This window comes from Prunus dulcis, unplaced genomic scaffold (genome assembly GCF_902201215.1).
Source record: "Prunus dulcis unplaced genomic scaffold, ALMONDv2, whole genome shotgun sequence".
In the NCBI taxonomy this organism is placed as follows: Eukaryota; Viridiplantae; Streptophyta; class Magnoliopsida; order Rosales; family Rosaceae; genus Prunus; species Prunus dulcis.
Window position 1 is genome coordinate 1 of NW_023010088.1, and position 12,989 is coordinate 12,989.

Here is a 12,989-nt window from a genome sequence, read left to right on the forward strand (position 1 = left end):
TTAGGGAATCCCAGTTTGACAATCGGAGGTCGTGGACCCCACGGGGTTCCGTATCCACCGGTACGACAGTTTATCGCTTAGTAAAGTTTCGGGTCTTTTAAGACCATTTTAAACGTCTGAAAAGCTAAAGTGGGCATAGGATTTACTTTAAAGTGAGTGCACGTATTTCTAGGAGCCGGGTGTCAGGGTTTTTAATTTAATACTTTTATTGAGCAGTTTTATTAATTTAATATTCATGGTTAATCAGGCACTAGGGGCCAGACCCAGACCAAAAGTGAGGGGACTTTTCTTTTCTAAATGAGTTTTATAAATGAATCTCATTATTTGATCTTGAATAAGTTTTATTGACTGTTTTCCCGAGCATGATTTGAAGTTTTATTGACTTTATTTCTATGTTGCTTAGTTGAATATGCTGAAGTAATATAAAAAGCAGAGTTTGAGATTTATATCAAAGGAAGTAGCAGCTTAGTCTCAGATTTGCCAAAATACTGTTAATTATCAGACTTTTCTAAAAAATTTTATTTTAAACCACCATGTACCCAATTATGGTTATTACCCTCAGTTATGCCGATGTCTACGGACATCCAGTTACCCTCAGTTTTGTCAGTGCACTTAACATTTGTCTCACGAGTTTCGGGGACGTTCAGACCGTAAGTGCCAGGATTTGCGGCTCGGATTGACTTGGTGTCCCGAGACCTGCCAGGATTTGCGACTCGAGTTGACTTTGTGTCGCCGAGACCTGCCAGCGGATTAGGCTAACTGCGGTCCCCTAAATCCTGCCAATTTGCGGCTTGGATAGACTGTGTGTCGCTGAGACCTGCCAGGGGAATTGACGGAAATTACAGGGGTACACCTATGTGGTAGTTTTAAAAGGATTTCAGTGCTTTTATGCAAATATTGATTACTGTGAATTTATGCAAGTTTTCTCGATATTGAACATGTTTTATATATATATATATATATATGTGTGTGTGTGTGTGTGTGTGTGTGTGTGTGTGTGTGTGTGTGAATGCTTTGAATTTAGCATAATTCAAGTGCAGTGTACATATTCAGCTTTTTATTACTATTATTTTTACAGTGGGGGTTATTATGTTCACAAATTGTTTTCTGGAACCTTATTTTTGTCCACTCACACTTTCAAATGTTTTGCGCCCCCAGGCAGTAGACGTGCATAGGAATCCACCACCGGGCCTTCTCCTAGCTCCCGCGCCACCCACGAAATGTAGGATTTTGTTGTAAAACACTTAATTTCTTGTAAACTTTACTAATTGCTCTGATATCTGGTTAGAGTTGAGAACCAGAACTGGTGGATGTTTTGTTTACTTATTCTGGCAGTTGGTGTAAATATATTTGCTCGTTTGACAGGTGAAAATTTTTGGGTTTGAGCAAATTACAGGGGAGACTCTGCCGAATTTTCAGTAGGAGTCTAGGGAAGTTTTAAATCGAAATTTGTAACTGGAAGGGTAAAAAGGTCTTTTGTGCCCGACATTTGCCAGGTGTTGGACAAGCACAGGGTTCGACTCGAATTCCAAAGTGGAATTAGGATCGGGTCCTGTCATTCTCACTATGACACCATCCCATTCCCGAAGGGTTGTCAACGGCCCATTTTCGGCATAAATAGCTCACCCCATGAATATCTGGCAAATTTTTATTCAGCATGTGGTGAGACATCCCAGTCAGACGCTCTCCTGGTTCATCAATTTGTCTAATCCCTAAAAGGATAAGATTTTACTTGGTATACACAACTACTGCCAGGCTTTATCCTGACATGGGACGACATGCAAAAAGAATTTTTGGCATAGTTTGTCAGTTCTAAGAAGGTCACGAACATGGACCTAGCTCAAACTACCCAAAAGCAAGGGGAAAGTGCCAATGACTTCATAATGAGATGGAGGAGTCTCAATCTTCAATGCCCGGAGAAAATTACCAAGCAATCAGCAGTGCAAATGTGCTACAACAACCTCATGCCAGATATTGCAACTTCTGTTGCCACCACTGAACCCCAATCTTTTGATGCTTTAGTGTCAAAGGTGAGCAACGTTGAAAGACAAATTGCTCGCCAAAAGTCTGCAACCCAAAAAATTCAATTTGGGGAAAAGAAAAATGATAAGAAGTCTGCTAAAGGAGAGTCGTTGGCCACTTTTTTCAGAACAAAAAAGAAAAATGAGAAAGGCCAAAGCAAAGACCCACCCAAAAGGCTCACTCTTAAAGAATGCAAAGAGGTCAAATATTCTTTTGACGATGATGATGTAGAAGAAATCTTTGACCAACTTCTTGCCTCTAACGCTATTACCCTGCCAGAATCAAAGCATCCTGTTGAGGCCAACAAGACAAATGACCCTAGATATTGTCGGTATCATTGCCTCATTAGGCATACGCTCAAGGATTGTTATATCCTAAAGGACAAAATCTAAGAGCTCCTCAACAATGGTGGTTTGGAGATAGACTCTTCTTCTCAACATTAATCAACTACATCAGATATGATTGACGAAAAGCTCACACCTACTGTTGCATTACTAGAGAGAGCGAAATTTACAGGTATTAATACCGACAATGGGGGTACAATTATACATGCCTGTCCAAATGCACCAGGTCTAGTGATCTTCAAATTCCCACACTTCATGAGCTCATAACAGCACCTAGTCTAGAGATGTGGGAAGATTCTTCGGCCGACAAATCTGCTGAGGGGTGGAAGACATTTGTTAAAAGAGCCACGCACATGGCCAAACATTTCCCACCCAATCACCGATCTATTACTCGTCCTGGTGTCAAGATTCGAGGTATATCGTCCTTGAAAAATAATAGGAAGAAAAAGAAGGTGCAAAAGAAAGTTCAAATCCCTCAAGATGATGAATATGAGCAACCCACGAGGGTCCCGGTCACACTAACTGAGTTTTTGCCAGTTGTGTTCTTCTCAAGTGAATCCGAAGTTGAGGAAGAAATTATTCAATGCAACAAGGTTTTTGTGGAGGAATATGAGGTTGACACAGAGGTTGATGAGATTAACCTCTGCTCTGGCCGAAGCATCCCATCTGCTGACAAAGCACAACAAAATAAGGAAGCTAATTCCTCTAAAATCGAGCAGAAGTCAAAGGCGAAAGAGATTAAGGTCACCTTGTCCAAAAAAAAAATGTTGCAGGGGAGGTTCCATCGTCCTCCTCAAAAGAAAAGGACCCTTAGTTCGATACTGGTAAAGCAAAGAAGTCATGGCAACCACTATAACACCTCGACTCCAAATTTAATCAATTATTTAAATTATTTAAGTGAAATTACAAATTTACCCTTGGGGTAGGGGTATTTTGTTCATTTTCTTACCCAAAAAGTGTTTGGGGGCAATGACTGGTATATTTGGATAGTTCGTACTGAGATGAGTCCGTAGACACGTGGTGGGCTCGAATCGGAGTTGTAACAAGAGAGATATGGTCAAAAGAAACTCAGTGGCACAATTGTAATTATTTTGAAATGAGATTTTCATAAAAATTAGATTTCTCTCTCTCTCTCTCTCTCTCTCTCTCTCTCTCTCTCTCTCCCCCTGCGCGCACAGCGCCCTCTATCTCCTTTTTTCTCTGGACAGCGGTGGCTTCCAAGACCCACCGTCGCCACCATCTCTGCACAGCACAGCAAGACCCACCGTCGCCACCATGGACCACCACCGGCCACGAGGTCGGACCCGATCGAACCGCCGTGGCTCCCTCTTCCTTTTCCGACGAGCCACGCCCCTCGATCCGCCGGATTTCGTCGGAAAAAGCTCGGAATCGCACCGATTTTGACAGAAACTTCGCCGTCTTCGTTCGTCATCGTCCGGCCACCATTTCCGACGATCTAGGTATGGATTCTAAACCACTCAAGCTGTTCTTGCTGCCTGTTGTGTTAGATTTGATAGATTTCTAAGTTTTTCAGGTCGATTAAGCGATGGAAGTTTGGCCGATTTTCGGCCTCCGATTCTGGCCACTTTCGTTGACTTTTGGCCGATTTTCGGCGTCCGATTCCGGCCACTTCCGACGACTTTTTGGGGTAGGTCCAAGAACAAAAGTTGCTCCACTATATGGTATTTACCTAACCTGGGAGTCTTGGCCGGTGGTTTTCAGTTTTTCCAGCTGACAAAAATTGATCAAGCCACCCACGCTCTGCCGACGCGTGGGTAGCAGGGTGGGGACAAAATTCAGTCCTAGAATGATCCCTTGGTCCTCACGAGCACGTAGGTTTTTGCGGATTTCAATTCGGATGTCGTTTGAGTCTCGAACAGATATCGCCTATTGCGAGTTATCCGGGTTCGATAAGTTGGGACCGTTAGATGGTCTTGAATTTAGTATATGTTAATCTAGGCAATTCTAGGATCGTGTAGGAATTCACGGATCGTGAAGCGGAGCCCCGGATGTTCTGATTTAATAATTTAAAGTTTATGTTTATATTAACCGTCAGATCGTGCGATCATGAGCGATCTGACCGACCGATCTGGACCAAACTTGCAGGGCGAGTATCCTATACCTTGTAGAACCCATAGGAACTTTCGGATCAGACTTTGGAGGTCGTGGGCCCAGTGGGCCTGTTTGACCAGGGTTGAGGTAGTTTGACTCTTGGTTGACCGTGAGTCTTCTGGGGTAGTCTCACCTTCCTAAGAGGATTTAAATGACCGTAGAGACAGGTCTTGATTATTAGATGAATTATGTTGACTATGTGGGATTAGAATATTAATTTATTGTTTTAAATTTGGGGATTATCGGATGCTAGACTGTTGTTGAGGTTTACACAATATTAGAAAGCAATATATATATATATATTTATATATGTTTGTAAATGTATAAAAAGAGTCTAGAATGTCAGTTTGAAGTGCTATAAGTACTACCTTAGGTACCTCCCCGGATTTTGATTACACTAAAAGTGCCACCCTGTGAATGCTAGGTCCCACGTGGTGTAGGTTATCTGGCGTGCAGACAGGCCCCATTCGTGGCATTGGTAGTACCGGCTTATGGGGAGATATTGTGACAATATGGTGAGGTTGCACATGGCGTAGGTTATCCGGCGTGTTCACAGACCCCATACGTGGCGTTGGTTGTACCGACGTATGAGAAGATTATGTGATATGATGTTGAGGTCTCGCGTGGCGTAGGTTATCCGGCGTTGAGACAGACCCCATACGTGACGTTGGTTGTACCGGCGTATGGTGAGATATTGTGATAGTATGTTGAGGTCGCACGTGGCGTAGGTTATCCAGCGTGTTGACAGACCCCATACGTGGCGTTGGTTGTACCAGCGTATGGGGAGATATTGTAATATGATGTTGAGGTCTCGGGTGACGTAGGTTATCCGGCGTTGAGACAGACCCCATACGTGGCGTTGGTTGTACCGTCGTATGGGGAGATATTTGAAATACAGAGAGATGAATAAAGGTATTATATATGTTTGGAATCGGGTTTTAGTGGGAAGAACTACGTGTGGCTTGATCCCTTAATGAGGGTACATAGGCAACCTAAGGTTATTAGTTGCAGCCGTAGACATATATGTGATTGTGTTAGGAGGTTAAAACCTCATATATTGGGATTGGAAAAGTTAGATGATGCAGGTTGTATTTAGTATTCATAATTGATTTTATTCTTTGCCTTGTTTAAGGTATGAATAGAGTTGATAGAGTCCTTGGTAGTTTGTTGAGAATTATTGGAAGACCGAAGGCCGTTTATGTGAATTGCACGCAATTATCTTATGCATGCTGCCAGTTGGGAATATAAATTGTGTTTTATGCAGGTTGAAATTTTGGGAAATGTTCAATTTACAGGGGAGACTTTGCCAAAATTTTGGCAGAAAGTCTCGGTCTTTAGTAAGTGGGCCCGGCATCGAGGTGATGTCGGGAATTCCATAGGATTTGTCTCTGGTTTTGGGAAATTCAGGGCGGTTCCTGTCAAGCACATACAATTAAGTATGATTTTTGGCTCATCTTAAGGGCATCCCCGCTCCTTTTAATGAGTCTGGATTTGTACAAGTCATGTTTCAAATCAGCTGATGTCCACACAACTGAAACCTCAAAGTTTTGTGCATCGTGTCTGGTGGCGATCACTTTTGGGTACTTGGGTCCAAATTCCATAACCGACCTCTTTATGTCACTGGTGTAGTTGGAGGCACGACCATTAATCGAATCTTATTAGATTGTGGTTCGGTTGTGAATCTTGTCCCTTTAAAGACGCTCCATGCTATAGGGATGAGTGTCCGACAGTTGTCTCCCTCTATGCTGACTATTCAAGGGTTCAACCAACTTGGGCAAAAATCCATGGGCTTTATTGCACTGCTCCATACATATGGCGTAGTCCCTTCTAAACTTCACCAGTGCTTCAAATACTTGGTCGATGGGGAAGTTAAGAACGTTTTAGCTGACATGGACCCGTTCAGGGGCAAATAGGTAAATTACTATGATGCGAAGTTTTACAGTCCCCTTGATCTCTCATTTACACAGCCATAAAAGGTTGATAAGGAGAAAGGAACGACTGTTGAAGTAGGAAAATCACAAGAGGTAGGAGCACCCAAACCTTCAAGAGTAATTCGAGTGAAGCTAAAACCTCATGGTGTGTCATCCTCAAAAGTTGAAGAAGTCCCGACTTCAAAGGCTCACAAGCCGAAGATAACTGTCAAGACTTCAAAAAAGGAGCCGAGTGAAAAGGAAATAAGCTCGTTAAAACAAACAATGGAGTCACTAATGACCGCAAGCTACATTCGTCCTCTTTGAAAGATCAATTCGTCTATCCCAGGGGGCAGTTTGGTCATTTCGACTACTTTTGGCAAAAACGATGGCTCACGAATAGTCGTCCACCAAAAGGCATCATTGCCAAAAACAACATTTGCTCCATTAAAGATAAAACTCAAAGGCTGTAAAGCAAAGAAAAGCAATGCTGGCCTCATAGTTCAAAATGAGAGTGGCAAGCTCAAAGTTTCTCTTCGAAGGCCACAGCTAGAAGCTTCCAAGCCTGAAGTGCTCACTAATATGGAACAAGCTATGTTTAGAGAAGATGAGGTGAACACAAGGCCATTTTGTATCTGTGTGTTCAAATGCCTAGAGAGCAGCAGCCACCTTGCATCTCAGTCCTTCAACGCTTGGAGAACCCTAACAATTCTCAACAAGGAAAAGTCCATAATAAAAGGAAATGGAAGGTTAAGAGTCAAGAGAAAGCTGTGATCAAAATAGTCAAAAGGGTGAAAATAAAGGACGACCTTGTCCAAGTCAATTACACCTCTTTCGAAGAAACAGTGGATTATGACGATAAACCTCAAGATATTGAGGAATTCATTGACATAGTCCAACCAGCTCCACCACAAATGAAGGAGGGAGGTTAAGCCACGATTGATTATCTCCAAGAAATTAATCTTGGCACAATTAACAGCCCAAAACCTATATTTGTTTGTGCTTCGTTAACATCTTAAGAGTTAGAAGAATACACACAACTGTTGGAAGAGTACCGAGGTGTATTTGCATGGAGTTATCAAGACATGCCGAGTTTAGACCCAAACGTTGCAGTTCACTAACTTGGGATACTTGATGAGACTCAATGGGTGAACTGAAGACACATATTCTGTTTCTTTATGATAGAATCAAATGGTGTTCTCTTGAAGTTAGGGATTGTAATTAAGAGATACTGCGTCTCGAATGGGTCGAACATAAAATAATAAAACTCCATATTATTTAATTAGTGGTGGTGAAATTATGTTGGGAGGTTTGCATTTTTCTTCAGCACATCTCAAAACTCAAATACTCTCCACCTAGGTATACTCCCGATCATAATCTGTCAATTCCAATAATGTTCTGTCAATTCTAAGTACCATATATATTACATCCTCGCCAAACTCGGGGAACACATGGCCAGCCCGAGAACGCATGACCTCGCAAAATCTTGTGATCAGCTCGAAATGCATATCCTCGAAGAATCGGGTGATTAGCCAGAAAAGCATATCCGTCAAATTCCCTTAAAGGACTAAGGAAGACATAATCAACCACACGGTTTAGGTGTCCCCAAGACTCGTGGGGCATTGTCATATATGACTAGACTGTTCCGAAGGGGGGGGGGGGGGTAGTACTCCTGTGGTGGGTTTGAAAACATTTTTTGAAACTTATCATTAAATTCCTTTTCCACAAATCCACTTTCACAAATCCATTTTCCAAATCCTTTCTCAACTTTCCAAAAATCAATTCTTCACTAGATAACCAAAAATCCCTTTTTAAAACGAGATCAATCTCAACATTCCTTAGCTTTCAAAATTGTTCTCAAACTACATTCAAATGTGTACAACATACTATTGAGAAAACTAGTATCCTCATTCATCAATTTCAAGCCACCAAGCATATATTTAAATATAGACATATAATCAGGCATTTAATTAATTCCTTATTCATGCCAAAACCCGGTTATCCAAACCATTCCCAACTCCACACAATTAAACATAATATAACATGCTTGGGAAATAAAAGAGATTGCATAATATTTCATAAACATTTAATAAAACTCTCAAAGCATAATACCATTTAAAAACAAACATCCAATTACAATTACAATTACAACTACTAAAAGGCCTCAACCGAGCCGACAAAGCCCACTAACTAAGTCAACTGGGCTCGTAAGGCCCACGACCTCAATTTGTTATATGACAATTCCTATTGGCCCATAACCAAAAGTTCGGGGTCAGTTTGACCCCAATCACGGAATTTGACCAATTAGGCCTGCGAGGCCCACAACCACTGATTTTTTAGTACGAATGTTCTTATAAGTCCAACAAGGTCTACGTAACACGTCTCGAGACTTTGGTCTTGATCAAGCAGTCCGATAGCTCTCGATCGTACGTTCGGACGTTAACCGATTTACTTAACCTTAGAATCATTGATTCGGAGTATCTGGGACTTCGATTCTCGATCAATCAGTTCCTACACAATCCTAGAAGTACGAGAAATAACATATTTGAAATTGGGACCGATCGAAAGGTCCGAGTCTATCGAACTTTAATATCGCATAATAGGTGCAATATCCGTTCGACTGTCAAACGATAACCAAATTCAAATCTGAGCATACCGTCGTGCTTAGGATGACACGGAAAATAGCTACCAGAATTAACGGAAATGGTGTTGGAAACTTTGAAAATCACCCGAAGTTACAGTCATTTTAGTTTAATTTCCTTTGCGTTATTGAGCTGGGAAAATGGTTGGGTTAGACAGAGGACGTCGATACGAAACTTTTGCATCTAATTTTGCTCGAATTGGACACCTGATGGCGACGAAATTGCTGTAAAAAATTTGATGCCGCGAGCGTAGAGAGAGAGAGAGAGAGAGAGAGAGAGCAAAATTTTGAATCCCAACTTTGAAAAATTTACGATTATGCCACTGTACTTTCGTTGACCACAACTTCTTCGTTATAACTCCAATTTGAGCACACTACGTGTCTACGAACTTGTGAGAGTGAGCTCTATGAAATATTGCCACTAAAATCCCCAAATTCTTCCAAATCGAAAAGTGACTAAAGTGACCCTACCTCTAAGGGAAAAAGTGTAAATCCACAGTTAAATAATCAAGACATATGCCCACTACGTGTCTACGAACAGTGATTTTTGGGATGAACATGAGCACACTACGTGTCTACAAACAGTGATTTTTGGGACGAGGTGTTACAAGACATATGCCCTCATCACTAAGGCCTTTAATCCTAAGGCAGACTAGAAGGAGTGGATATGGGTGAGGGGGTCTTCAATACCAGTGTAGAAGGCAATGTGAAGGGGCTGGATTCCTTCTCCTGACAATAAGTGTGGATGCTCTCGGTATAGGGGCCATGGCATGGCTTCGACTAGAAGGGCTGATGGCTGCGTTGTCACTCATCTTTGAGGCAGCGAACCTTCTCAAATAAAAGTCACATAGCGGGATTGGTATAAGGAAGGGTGTTGGGTGTTGAAGATCGGGGTTGGAGGTCAATAATTTTCCCATTCCTTAAAGGCTTTAGAATGGTAAAGCTCCTAGTCCCCAGGGTTATAAGGTTCCCAATCTTTAGAATCACTAACCACCTCCTGATGAGGGAGATGTTTGGGCTTTGGTAGAGGGCCAAGGTGAGTGACATGTGGGTCATCGAGATCTACCAGAATCTTAATGGGTTTTGGCGAAGCTCAGAGATGTGATCCATGTAATCCTTGTAGACCTAGGTTGGGGCATGAGGCTGGTCCCCGGGTGGTAAAAGTTGGAGAGGTCGTGACTTGGTTGCTTCAGGTTGAATATGGCCTTTGTCTTTGTCAAGCCGAGGCTGGATTGGGGCGCTGCGAAAGGAGATGGCTGGCTGATTCAGCAGGGTATGCTCGACATCTTAGGTGATGTCGTGCTGTGCTAACTAGTGGCAAGTGTTCTATGAGTTGCGCTTCAAGGTTCGACAGTCATGTTCCAACTCGAAATTTTTAGTGGGGAGGTGGTCGTAGTTCTCCATCATTTTGGCAACATCGGCACAAAGTCGCTCCACTTTGGCTTGAAGATGTGCATCGATTGAAGGTTTCCTTCTAGAGGATTCAACATGGGGGGCATGATTTTGAGTGCCAAGGCTAACTTAGCTCGGTATGATGGAGTGTGATGGACTAAAGAGATGATTGGGTTTGATAGGCAAAGGAGCAAGCGAGCCTAGTAGAGATGTGAGATTTAGAAGTCGATTCCCACAAACACTGTCAAACTATTGTTGTCCAAAATTGGATTCAACTTAGATAGAAGAAGTGTAGAATCTTGAGCAGGACTACGGAGATGTGGACCTTCGGTAGGGAGGAGACTTGCAGAAGTGCGATAGAAGAAACAATTGTCAAGCTTCGGGCATTAATGTGGTACTGGCCGAAGGCTCTCCGATGCTTAATTCAGCTAGAGTAGGGTAAGTGGTAATTTTGGCATAGTAACAGTAAAGGTGAAATGCAGTTACCCTTTTTACCTAGACACTGTTCTCCTTTTATAGAGGAATGCGGGTGAGCATTTGCACAAAGTTTCAATGTGAGACTTTGTGCAAATCAATGTGCCAGTGACACATGTCAAAGGCTTAGGTTCTACCATCTAGAGCTTCGGCAATCGCCTTTGGTAGGCTATTGTCATATCAGAGGAAGATGTCTCTTCGGTAGCTGAGGTCATGATGATGTCATCAATGTTTAAGGATTTTGCCTTCTACAGGCTTTGGTTTTGTCTATGCGTTGGTCCCCTAGTGCCAGGTTTGTTCGGTTGATTATGGTATAAACATGCTTTGTCATTATATGGAATGTGTTACTTGTGTTTATATCTTGTACTCACATTTCACAACTTTATGGTCATGGATGAACCTAATTTTCGTTTACTTTTCCAAGTGGATCAACCAAAATCCTTTTGAGTGTAGGACTTACGATATGTTTTCCAATTCAGTTTTCAGTATGCATGGTCCTCTATTTTCCAGGTTACCAATGAAAGAGAATTTAGTTTTTACATCTATTATGTGTTCTTTGGGTGTGTGTGACAACAATATAAAATTTAGTTGTTACACTTGTAATTTGTCTTATACTAGAGTGTCTCATTAGGTGTTAGTGTTACCTTATTATATCATTGTTCTTTTCTGAATTTTAAATGAAATCTTTTGTTGTAACTGCTAAAATATGAATATGGTTTGGATGTATTAGGTTAACTTTATTCTTCTCCATTAGGATGTATATATAAGAGTTTACATGGTGCTTTACAAGGAATTTGATACAGTGAAGAATTAGGAAAGTATCTCCTAATTATACAGTGATTTGTCAACTATATAAAAATAGGAAAGTAAATCCCTTAATTAATCAAGTAAGTAAATCACTCACGTCAACACTCCTCCTCAAGTTGGTGCATATATGTCACTAATGTCCAACTTGGTAAGTGACTCATGAAATACTCTTCCACAAACAACTTTGGTTAAGATATATGCCAATTGATCTTCTGATCTTACCAATGGGAGGTGGATGATCTTCTTCTCAAGTTTTTCTTTGATAAAATGTCTATCCACCTTAACATGTCTAGTTTGATCATGTTGAACTGGATTATGGGCAATATCGATGGCTGACTTGTTATCGCAGTGTAACTCCATTGGCTTTTCTGGCTTGAATCTCAATTCTACCAATAGTCTTCTGATCCATAGTAATTCACAAACTCCATGGGCCATTCCTCGATACTCAGCTTCAACACTAGATCGAGTAACCACATTTTGTTTCTTACTCCGCCAAGTGACTAGGTTACCTCTCACAAAACTGAAGTACCTAGAAGTAGAGCGTCTGTCAGTAACAGAGCAAGCCCAATTAGCATTTGTATATCAAACGACTTCGAGATCTCTATTTTTTGAGAAAATTAACCCTTTTCCAAGTGCTGACTTTAAGTATCTTAAGATCCAATCAACTGCATTCCTATGGGATACACTGGATGAATGCATAAACTGACCATATGCAATATCTGGTCTTGTGTGAGCTAAATATATCAACCTTCCAACAAGGCGTTGGTACTATTCCTTATTAGTTGGTTCTTGATCCATGTCTTCACATAACTTGTGATTCATCTCAATGGGTGTATCAGCAGGTTTGCATCTAAGCATTCTTGTTTCAGTGAGTAGATCTAATACATGCTTCCTTTGAGATAGAAAGATACCAGTTGTGGACCTGACTACTTCAATTCCTAGGAAGTACTTTAGATCTCCCAAATCTTTCATCTCAAATTCATGAGACAAAGACTTCTGTAGTTTCAGTTGCTCTCCTGTGTCGTTTCCAATTACGATTATGTCATCCACATAAACAATCAATGCAGTAAGTCTTCTTCCATCACGTTTCAAGAACAAAGTGTGATCTTCATTACTCTACATATACCCAAAATTCTTCATGGATTTAGTGAATATGCCAAACCATGCAGTGGGGAATTGCTTTAACCTATATAATGACTTTCTGAGCTTGCAAACTTAATTCTCCTTATCACAAGCTAAGTTACATCCTGGTGGCAAGTCCATATATACTTCTTCTCTAAGTCTCCA